The following is a 12443-nucleotide window of genomic DNA, read 5'->3' as shown; positions in this document are numbered from 1 at the left end:
TATGCTAGCTACTGTACATCCCAACTATGCTACTATCAAACCAATGTGCTAGCTACTTTTCATCCCAACTATGCTATCAAACTTATGTGCTAGCTACTGTACATCCCAACTATGCTACTATCAAACCAATGTGCTAGCTACTGTACATACCAACTACGCTACCATCAAACATATGTGCTAGCAACATCCCAACTATGCTACTATCAAACCAATGTGCTAGCTACTGTACATCCCAACTATGCTATCAAACCAATGTGCTAGCTACTGTACATCCCAACTATGCTACTTTCAAACCAATGTGCTAGCTACTGTTCATCCCAACTATGCTATCAAACATATGTGCTAGCAACATCCCAACTATGCTACTATCAAACCAATGTGCTAGCTACTGTACATCCCAACTATGCTACTATCAAACCAATGTGCTAGCTACTGTTCATCCCAACTATGCTATCAAACTTATGTGCTAGCTACTGTACATCCCAACTATGCTACTATCAAACCAATGTGCTAGCTACTGTACATCCCAATGTGCTAGCTACTGTACATCCCAACTATGCTACTATCAAACCAATGTGCTAGCTACTGTACATCCCAACTATGCTACTATCAAACCAATGTGCTAGCTACTGTACATCCCAACTATGCTACTATCAAACCAATGTGCTAGCTACTGTACATCACAACTATGCTACTATCAAAGCAATGTGCTAGCTACTGTACATCCCAACTATGCTACTATCAAACCAATGTGCTAACTACTGTACATACCAACTATGCTACTATCAAACCAATGTGCTAGCTACTGTACATCCCAACTATGCTACTATCAAACCAATGTGCTAGCTACTGTACATCCCAACTATGCTACTATCAAACCAATGTGCTAGCTACTGTACATTCCAACTATGCTACTATCAAACCAATGTGCTAGCTACTGTACATCCCAACTATGCTACTTTCAAACCAATGTGCTAGCTACTGTTCATCCCAACTATGCTATCAAACCAATCTGCTAGCTACTGTACATCCCAACTATGCTACTTTCAAACCAATGTGCTAGCTACTGTTCATCCCAACTATGCTACTATCAAACTTATGTGATAGCTACTGTACATCCCAACTATGCTACTATCAAACCAATGTGCTAGCTACTGTACATTCCAACTATGCTACTATCAAACCAATATGCTAGCTACTGTACATCCCAACTATGCTACTATCAAACCAATGTGCTAGCTACTGTACATCCCAACTATGCTACTATCAAACCAATGTGCTAGCTACTGTACATACCAACTATGCTACTATCAAACCAATGTGCTAGCTACTGTACATCCCAACTATGCTATCAAACTTATGTGATAGCTACTGTACATCCCAACTATGCAACTATCAAACCAATATGCTAGCTACTGTACATCCCAACTATGCTACTATCAAACCAATGTGCTAGCTACTTTTCATCCCAACTATGCTATCAAACTTATGTGCTAGCTACTGTACATCCCAACTATGCTACTATCAAACCAATGTGCTAGCTACTGTACATACCAACTACGCTACCATCAAACATATGTGCTAGCAACATCCCAACTATGCTACTATCAAACCAATGTGCTAGCTACTGTACATCCCAACTATGCTATCAAACCAATGTGCTAGCTACTGTACATCCCAACTATGCTACTTTCAAACCAATGTGCTAGCTACTGTTCATCCCAACTATGCTATCAAACATATGTGCTAGCAACATCCCAACTATGCTACTATCAAACCAATGTGCTAGCTACTGTACATCCCAACTATGCTACTATCAAACCAATGTGCTAGCTACTGTTCATCCCAACTATGCTATCAAACTTATGTGCTAGCTACTGTACATCCCAACTATGCTACTATCAAACCAATGTGCTAGCTACTGTACATCCCAATGTGCTAGCTACTGTACATCCCAACTATGCTACTATCAAACCAATGTGCTAGCTACTGTACATCCCAACTATGCTACTATCAAACCAATGTGCTAGCTACTGTACATCCCAACTATGCTACTATCAAACCAATGTGCTAGCTACTGTACATCACAACTATGCTACTATCAAAGCAATGTGCTAGCTACTGTACATCCCAACTATGCTACTATCAAACCAATGTGCTAACTACTGTACATACCAACTATGCTACTATCAAACCAATGTGCTAGCTACTGTACATCCCAACTATGCTACTATCAAACCAATGTGCTAGCTACTGTACATCCCAACTATGCTACTATCAAACCAATGTGCTAGCTACTGTACATTCCAACTATGCTACTATCAAACCAATGTGCTAGCTACTGTACATCCCAACTATGCTACTTTCAAACCAATGTGCTAGCTACTGTTCATCCCAACTATGCTATCAAACTTATGTGATAGCTACTGTACATCCCAACTATGCTACTATCAAACCAATGTGCTAGCTACTGTACATTCCAACTATGCTACTATCAAACCAATATGCTAGCTACTGTACATCCCAACTATGCTACTATAAACCAATGTGCTAGCTACTGTCCATCCCAACTATGCTACTATCAAACCAATGTGCTAGCTATTGTACATCCCAACTATGCTACTTTCAAACCAATGTGCTAGCTACTGTTCATCCCAACTATGCTATCAAACTTATGTGATAGCTACTGTACATCCCAACTATGCTACTATCAAACCAATGTGCTAGCTACTGTACATTCCAACTATGCTACTATCAAACCAATATACTAGCTACTGTACATCCCAACTATGCTACTATCAAACCAATGTGCTAGCTACTTTTCATCCCAACTATGCTATCAAACTTATGTGCTAGCTACTGTACATCCCAACTATGCTACTATCAAACCAATGTGCTAGCTACTGTACATACCAACTACGCTACCATCAAACATACGTGCTAGCAACATCCCAACTATGCTACTATCAAACATACGTGCTAGCAACATCCCAACTATGCTACTATCAAACCAATGTGCTAGCTACTGTACATCCCAACTATGCTACTATCAAACCAATGTGCTAGCTACTGTACATCCCAACTATGCTACTATCAAACCAATGTGCTAGCTACTGTACATACCAACTATGCTACTATCAAACCAATGTGCTAGCTACTGTACATCCCAACTATGCTACTATCAAAACAATGTGCTAGCTACTGTACATCCCAACTATACTATCAAACCAATGTGCTAGCTACTGTACATCCCAACTATACTATCAAACCAATGTGCTAGCTACTGTACATTCCAACTATGCTACCATCAAACCAATGGGCTAGCTACTGTACATCCCAACTATGCTACTATCAAACCAATGTGCTAGCTACTTTTCATCCCAACTATGCTATCAAACTTATGTGCTAGCTACTCTACATCCCAACTATGCTACTTTCAAACCAATGTGCTAGCTACTGTACATTCCAACTATGCTACTATCAAACCAATATGCTAGCTACTGTACATCCCAACTATGCTACTATCAAACCAATGTGCTAGCTACTTTTCATCCCAACTATGCTATCAAACCAATGTGCTAGCTACTGTACATCCCAACTATGCTACTTTCAAACCAATGTGCTAGCTACTGTTCATCCCAACTATGCTACTATCAAACTTATGTGATAGCTACTGTACATCCCAACTATGCTACTATCAAACCAATGTGCTAGCTACTGTACATTCCAACTATGCTACTATCAAACCAATATGCTAGCTACTGTACATCCCAACTATGCTACTATCAAACCAATGTGCTAGCTACTGTACATCCCAACTATGCTACTATCAAACCAATGTGCTAGCTACTGTACATCCCAACTATGCTACTATCAAACCAATGTGCTAGCTACTGTACATACCAACTATGCTACTATCAAACCAATGTGCTAGCTACTGTACATCCCAACTATGCTATCAAACTTATGTGATAGCTACTGTACATCACAACTATGCAACTATCAAACCAATATGCTAGCTACTGTACATCCCAACTATGCTACTATCAAACCAATGTGCTAGCTACTTTTCATCCCAACTATGCTATCAAACTTATGTGCTAGCTACTGTACATCCCAACTATGCTACTATCAAACCAATGTGCTAGCTACTGTACATACCAACTACGCTACCATCAAACATATGTGCTAGCAACATCCCAACTATGCTACTATCAAACCAATGTGCTAGCTACTGTACATACCAACTATGCTACTATCAAACCAATGTGCTAGCTACTGTACATCCCAACTATGCTACTATCAAACCAATGTGCTAGCTACTGTACATCCCAACTATACTATCAAACCAATGTGCTAGCTACTGTACATCCCAACTATGCTACTATCAAACCAATGTGCTAGCTACTGTACATTCCAACTATGCTACCATCAAACCAATGGGCTAGCTACTGTACATCCCAACTATGCTACTATCAAACCAATGTGCTAGCTACTTTTCATCCCAACTATGCTATCAAACTTATGTGCTAGCTACTGTACATCCCAACTATGCTACTTTCAAACCAATGTGCTAGCTACTGTACATTCCAACTATGCTACTATCAAACCAATATGCTAGCTACTGTACATCCCAACTATGCTACTTTCAAACCAATGTGCTAGCTACTGTTCATCCCAACTATGCTATCAAACGTATGTGCTAGCTACTGTACATCCCAACTATGCTACTATCAAACCAATGTGCTAGCTACTGTACATCCCAACTATGCTACTATCAAACCAATGTGCTAGCTACTGTACATACCAACTATGCTACTATCAAACCAATGTGCTAGCTACTGTACATCCCAACTATGCTATCAAACTTATGTGATAGCTACTGTACATCACAACTATGCAACTATCAAACCAATATGCTAGCTACTGTACATCCCAACTATGCTACTATCAAACCAATGTGCTAGCTACTTTTCATCCCAACTATGCTATCAAACTTATGTGCTAGCTACTGTACATCCCAACTATGCTACTATCAAACCAATGTGCTAGCTACTGTACATACCAACTACGCTACCATCAAACATATGTGCTAGCAACATCCCAACTATGCTACTATCAAACCAATGTGCTAGCTACTGTACATACCAACTATGCTACTATCAAACCAATGTGCTAGCTACTGTACATCCCAACTATGCTACTATCAAACCAATGTGCTAGCTACTGTACATCCCAACTATACTATCAAACCAATGTGCTAGCTACTGTACATCCCAACTATGCTACTATCAAACCAATGTGCTAGCTACTGTACATTCCAACTATGCTACCATCAAACCAATGGGCTAGCTACTGTACATCCCAACTATGCTACTATCAAACCAATGTGCTAGCTACTTTTCATCCCAACTATGCTATCAAACTTATGTGCTAGCTACTGTACATCCCAACTATGCTACTTTCAAACCAATGTGCTAGCTACTGTACATTCCAACTATGCTACTATCAAACCAATATGCTAGCTACTGTACATCCCAACTATGCTACTTTCAAACCAATGTGCTAGCTACTGTTCATCCCAAATATGCTATCAAACGTATGTGCTAGCTACTGTACATCCCAACTATGCTACTATCAAACCAATGTGCTAGCTACTGTACATCCCAACTATGCTACTATCAAACCAATGTGCTAGCTACTGTTCATCCCAACTATGCTATCAAACTTATGTGCTAGCTACTGTACATCCCGACTATGCTACTATCAAACCAATGTGCTAGCTACTGTACATCCCAATGTGCTAGCTACTGTTCATCCCAACTATGCTATCAAACTTATGTGCTAGCTACTGTACATCCCAACTATGCTACTATCAAACCAATATGCTAGCTACTGTACATCCCAACTATGCTACTATCAAACCAATGTGCTAGCTACTTTTCATCCCAACTATGCTATCAAACTTATGTGCTAGCTACTGTACATCCCAACTATGCTACTATCAAACCAATGTGCTAGCTACTGTACATACCAACTACGCTACCATCAAACATACGTGCTAGCAACATCCCAACTATGCTACTATCAAACATACGTGCTAGCAACATCCCAACTATGCTACTATCAAACCAATGTGCTAGCTACTGTACATCCCAACTATGCTACTATCAAACCAATGTGCTAGCTACTGTACATCCCAACTATGCTACTATCAAACCAATGTGCTAGCTACTGTACATACCAACTATGCTACTATCAAACCAATGTGCTAGCTACTGTACATCCCAACTATGCTACTATCAAACCAATGTGCTAGCTACTGTACATCCCAACTATACTATCAAACCAATGTGCTAGCTACTGTACATCCCAACTATGCTACTATCAAACCAATGTGCTAGCTACTGTACATTCCAACTATGCTACCATCAAACCAATGGGCTAGCTACTGTACATCCCAACTATGCTACTATCAAACCAATGTGCTAGCTACTTTTCATCCCAACTATGCTATCAAACTTATGTGCTAGCTACTGTACATCCCAACTATGCTACTTTCAAACCAATGTGCTAGCTACTGTACATTCCAACTATGCTACTATCAAACCAATATGCTAGCTACTGTACATCCCAACTATGCTACTATCAAACCAATGTGCTAGCTACTTTTCATCCCAACTATGCTATCAAACCAATGTGCTAGCTACTGTACATCCCAACTATGCTACTTTCAAACCAATGTGCTAGCTACTGTTCATCCCAACTATGCTACTATCAAACTTATGTGATAGCTACTGTACATCCCAACTATGCTACTATCAAACCAATGTGCTAGCTACTGTACATTCCAACTATGCTACTATCAAACCAATATGCTAGCTACTGTACATCCCAACTATGCTACTATCAAACCAATGTGCTAGCTACTGTACATCCCAACTATGATACTATCAAACCAATGTGCTAGCTACTGTACATCCCAACTATGCTACTATCAAACCAATGTGCTAGCTACTGTACATACCAACTATGCTAATATCAAACCAATGTGCTAGCTACTGTACATCCCAACTATGCTATCAAACTTATGTGATAGCTACTGTACATCCCAACTATGCTACTATCAAACCAATGTGCTAGCTACTGTACATACCAACTATGCTAATATCAAACCAATGTGCTAGCTACTGTACATCCCAACTATGCTATCAAACTTATGTGATAGCTACTGTACATCCCAACTATGCTACTTTCAAACCAATGTGCTAGCTACTGTTCATCCCAACTATGCTATCAAACATATGTGCTAGCAACATCCCAACTATGCTACTATCAAACCAATGTGCTAGCTACTGTACATCCCAACTATGCTACTATCAAACCAATGTGCTAGCTACTGTTCATCCCAACTATGCTATCAAACTTATGTGCTAGCTACTGTACATCCCAACTATGCTACTATCAAACCAATGTGCTAGCTACTGTACATCCCAATGTGCTAGCTACTGTACATCCCAACTATGCTACTATCAAACCAATGTGCTAGCTACTGTACATCCCAACTATGCTACTATCAAACCAATGTGCTAGCTACTGTACATCCCAACTATGCTACTATCAAACCAATGTGCTAGCTACTGTACATCACAACTATGCTACTATCAAAGCAATGTGCTAGCTACTGTACATCCCAACTATGCTACTATCAAACCAATGTGCTAACTACTGTACATACCAACTATGCTACTATCAAACCAATGTGCTAGCTACTGTACATCCCAACTATGCTACTATCAAACCAATGTGCTAGCTACTGTACATCCCAACTATGCTACTATCAAACCAATGTGCTAGCTACTGTACATTCCAACTATGCTACTATCAAACCAATGTGCTAGCTACTGTACATCCCAACTATGCTACTTTCAAACCAATGTGCTAGCTACTGTTCATCCCAACTATGCTATCAAACCAATCTGCTAGCTACTGTACATCCCAACTATGCTACTTTCAAACCAATGTGCTAGCTACTGTTCATCCCAACTATGCTACTATCAAACTTATGTGATAGCTACTGTACATCCCAACTATGCTACTATCAAACCAATGTGCTAGCTACTGTACATTCCAACTATGCTACTATCAAACCAATATGCTAGCTACTGTACATCCCAACTATGCTACTATCAAACCAATGTGCTAGCTACTGTACATCCCAACTATGCTACTATCAAACCAATGTGCTAGCTACTGTACATACCAACTATGCTACTATCAAACCAATGTGCTAGCTACTGTACATCCCAACTATGCTATCAAACTTATGTGATAGCTACTGTACATCCCAACTATGCAACTATCAAACCAATATGCTAGCTACTGTACATCCCAACTATGCTACTATCAAACCAATGTGCTAGCTACTTTTCATCCCAACTATGCTATCAAACTTATGTGCTAGCTACTGTACATCCCAACTATGCTACTATCAAACCAATGTGCTAGCTACTGTACATACCAACTACGCTACCATCAAACATATGTGCTAGCAACATCCCAACTATGCTACTATCAAACCAATGTGCTAGCTACTGTACATCCCAACTATGCTATCAAACCAATGTGCTAGCTACTGTACATCCCAACTATGCTACTTTCAAACCAATGTGCTAGCTACTGTTCATCCCAACTATGCTATCAAACATATGTGCTAGCAACATCCCAACTATGCTACTATCAAACCAATGTGCTAGCTACTGTACATCCCAACTATGCTACTATCAAACCAATGTGCTAGCTACTGTTCATCCCAACTATGCTATCAAACTTATGTGCTAGCTACTGTACATCCCAACTATGCTACTATCAAACCAATGTGCTAGCTACTGTACATCCCAATGTGCTAGCTACTGTACATCCCAACTATGCTACTATCAAACCAATGTGCTAGCTACTGTACATCCCAACTATGCTACTATCAAACCAATGTGCTAGCTACTGTACATCCCAACTATGCTACTATCAAACCAATGTGCTAGCTACTGTACATCACAACTATGCTACTATCAAAGCAATGTGCTAGCTACTGTACATCCCAACTATGCTACTATCAAACCAATGTGCTAACTACTGTACATACCAACTATGCTACTATCAAACCAATGTGCTAGCTACTGTACATCCCAACTATGCTACTATCAAACCAATGTGCTAGCTACTGTACATCCCAACTATGCTACTATCAAACCAATGTGCTAGCTACTGTACATTCCAACTATGCTACTATCAAACCAATGTGCTAGCTACTGTACATCCCAACTATGCTACTTTCAAACCAATGTGCTAGCTACTGTTCATCCCAACTATGCTATCAAACTTATGTGATAGCTACTGTACATCCCAACTATGCTACTATCAAACCAATGTGCTAGCTACTGTACATTCCAACTATGCTACTATCAAACCAATATGCTAGCTACTGTACATCCCAACTATGCTACTATAAACCAATGTGCTAGCTACTGTCCATCCCAACTATGCTACTATCAAACCAATGTGCTAGCTATTGTACATCCCAACTATGCTACTTTCAAACCAATGTGCTAGCTACTGTTCATCCCAACTATGCTATCAAACTTATGTGATAGCTACTGTACATCCCAACTATGCTACTATCAAACCAATGTGCTAGCTACTGTACATTCCAACTATGCTACTATCAAACCAATATACTAGCTACTGTACATCCCAACTATGCTACTATCAAACCAATGTGCTAGCTACTTTTCATCCCAACTATGCTATCAAACTTATGTGCTAGCTACTGTACATCCCAACTATGCTACTATCAAACCAATGTGCTAGCTACTGTACATACCAACTACGCTACCATCAAACATACGTGCTAGCAACATCCCAACTATGCTACTATCAAACATACGTGCTAGCAACATCCCAACTATGCTACTATCAAACCAATGTGCTAGCTACTGTACATCCCAACTATGCTACTATCAAACCAATGTGCTAGCTACTGTACATCCCAACTATGCTACTATCAAACCAATGTGCTAGCTACTGTACATACCAACTATGCTACTATCAAACCAATGTGCTAGCTACTGTACATCCCAACTATGCTACTATCAAAACAATGTGCTAGCTACTGTACATCCCAACTATACTATCAAACCAATGTGCTAGCTACTGTACATCCCAACTATACTATCAAACCAATGTGCTAGCTACTGTACATTCCAACTATGCTACCATCAAACCAATGGGCTAGCTACTGTACATCCCAACTATGCTACTATCAAACCAATGTGCTAGCTACTTTTCATCCCAACTATGCTATCAAACTTATGTGCTAGCTACTCTACATCCCAACTATGCTACTTTCAAACCAATGTGCTAGCTACTGTACATTCCAACTATGCTACTATCAAACCAATATGCTAGCTACTGTACATCCCAACTATGCTACTATCAAACCAATGTGCTAGCTACTTTTCATCCCAACTATGCTATCAAACCAATGTGCTAGCTACTGTACATCCCAACTATGCTACTTTCAAACCAATGTGCTAGCTACTGTTCATCCCAACTATGCTACTATCAAACTTATGTGATAGCTACTGTACATCCCAACTATGCTACTATCAAACCAATGTGCTAGCTACTGTACATTCCAACTATGCTACTATCAAACCAATATGCTAGCTACTGTACATCCCAACTATGCTACTATCAAACCAATGTGCTAGCTACTGTACATCCCAACTATGCTACTATCAAACCAATGTGCTAGCTACTGTACATCCCAACTATGCTACTATCAAACCAATGTGCTAGCTACTGTACATACCAACTATGCTACTATCAAACCAATGTGCTAGCTACTGTACATCCCAACTATGCTATCAAACTTATGTGATAGCTACTGTACATCACAACTATGCAACTATCAAACCAATATGCTAGCTACTGTACATCCCAACTATGCTACTATCAAACCAATGTGCTAGCTACTTTTCATCCCAACTATGCTATCAAACTTATGTGCTAGCTACTGTACATCCCAACTATGCTACTATCAAACCAATGTGCTAGCTACTGTACATACCAACTACGCTACCATCAAACATATGTGCTAGCAACATCCCAACTATGCTACTATCAAACCAATGTGCTAGCTACTGTACATACCAACTATGCTACTATCAAACCAATGTGCTAGCTACTGTACATCCCAACTATGCTACTATCAAACCAATGTGCTAGCTACTGTACATCCCAACTATACTATCAAACCAATGTGCTAGCTACTGTACATCCCAACTATGCTACTATCAAACCAATGTGCTAGCTACTGTACATTCCAACTATGCTACCATCAAACCAATGGGCTAGCTACTGTACATCCCAACTATGCTACTATCAAACCAATGTGCTAGCTACTTTTCATCCCAACTATGCTATCAAACTTATGTGCTAGCTACTGTACATCCCAACTATGCTACTTTCAAACCAATGTGCTAGCTACTGTACATTCCAACTATGCTACTATCAAACCAATATGCTAGCTACTGTACATCCCAACTATGCTACTTTCAAACCAATGTGCTAGCTACTGTTCATCCCAACTATGCTATCAAACGTATGTGCTAGCTACTGTACATCCCAACTATGCTACTATCAAACCAATGTGCTAGCTACTGTACATCCCAACTATGCTACTATCAAACCAATGTGCTAGCTACTGTACATACCAACTATGCTACTATCAAACCAATGTGCTAGCTACTGTACATCCCAACTATGCTATCAAACTTATGTGATAGCTACTGTACATCACAACTATGCAACTATCAAACCAATATGCTAGCTACTGTACATCCCAACTATGCTACTATCAAACCAATGTGCTAGCTACTTTTCATCCCAACTATGCTATCAAACTTATGTGCTAGCTACTGTACATCCCAACTATGCTACTATCAAACCAATGTGCTAGCTACTGTACATACCAACTACGCTACCATCAAACATATGTGCTAGCAACATCCCAACTATGCTACTATCAAACCAATGTGCTAGCTACTGTACATACCAACTATGCTACTATCAAACCAATGTGCTAGCTACTGTACATCCCAACTATGCTACTATCAAACCAATGTGCTAGCTACTGTACATCCCAACTATACTATCAAACCAATGTGCTAGCTACTGTACATCCCAACTATGCTACTATCAAACCAATGTGCTAGCTACTGTACATTCCAACTATGCTACCATCAAACCAATGGGCTAGCTACTGTACATCCCAACTATGCTACTATCAAACCAATGTGCTAGCTACTTTTCATCCCAACTATGCTATCAAACTTATGTGCTAGCTACTGTACATCCCAACTATGCTACTTTCAAACCAATGT

The sequence above is a fragment of the Borostomias antarcticus genome (genome assembly GCF_949987555.1).
Source record: "Borostomias antarcticus genome assembly, chromosome: 14".
NCBI classification, from domain to species: Eukaryota; Metazoa; Chordata; class Actinopteri; order Stomiiformes; family Stomiidae; genus Borostomias; species Borostomias antarcticus.
This window is presented reverse-complemented; position numbering follows the sequence as displayed.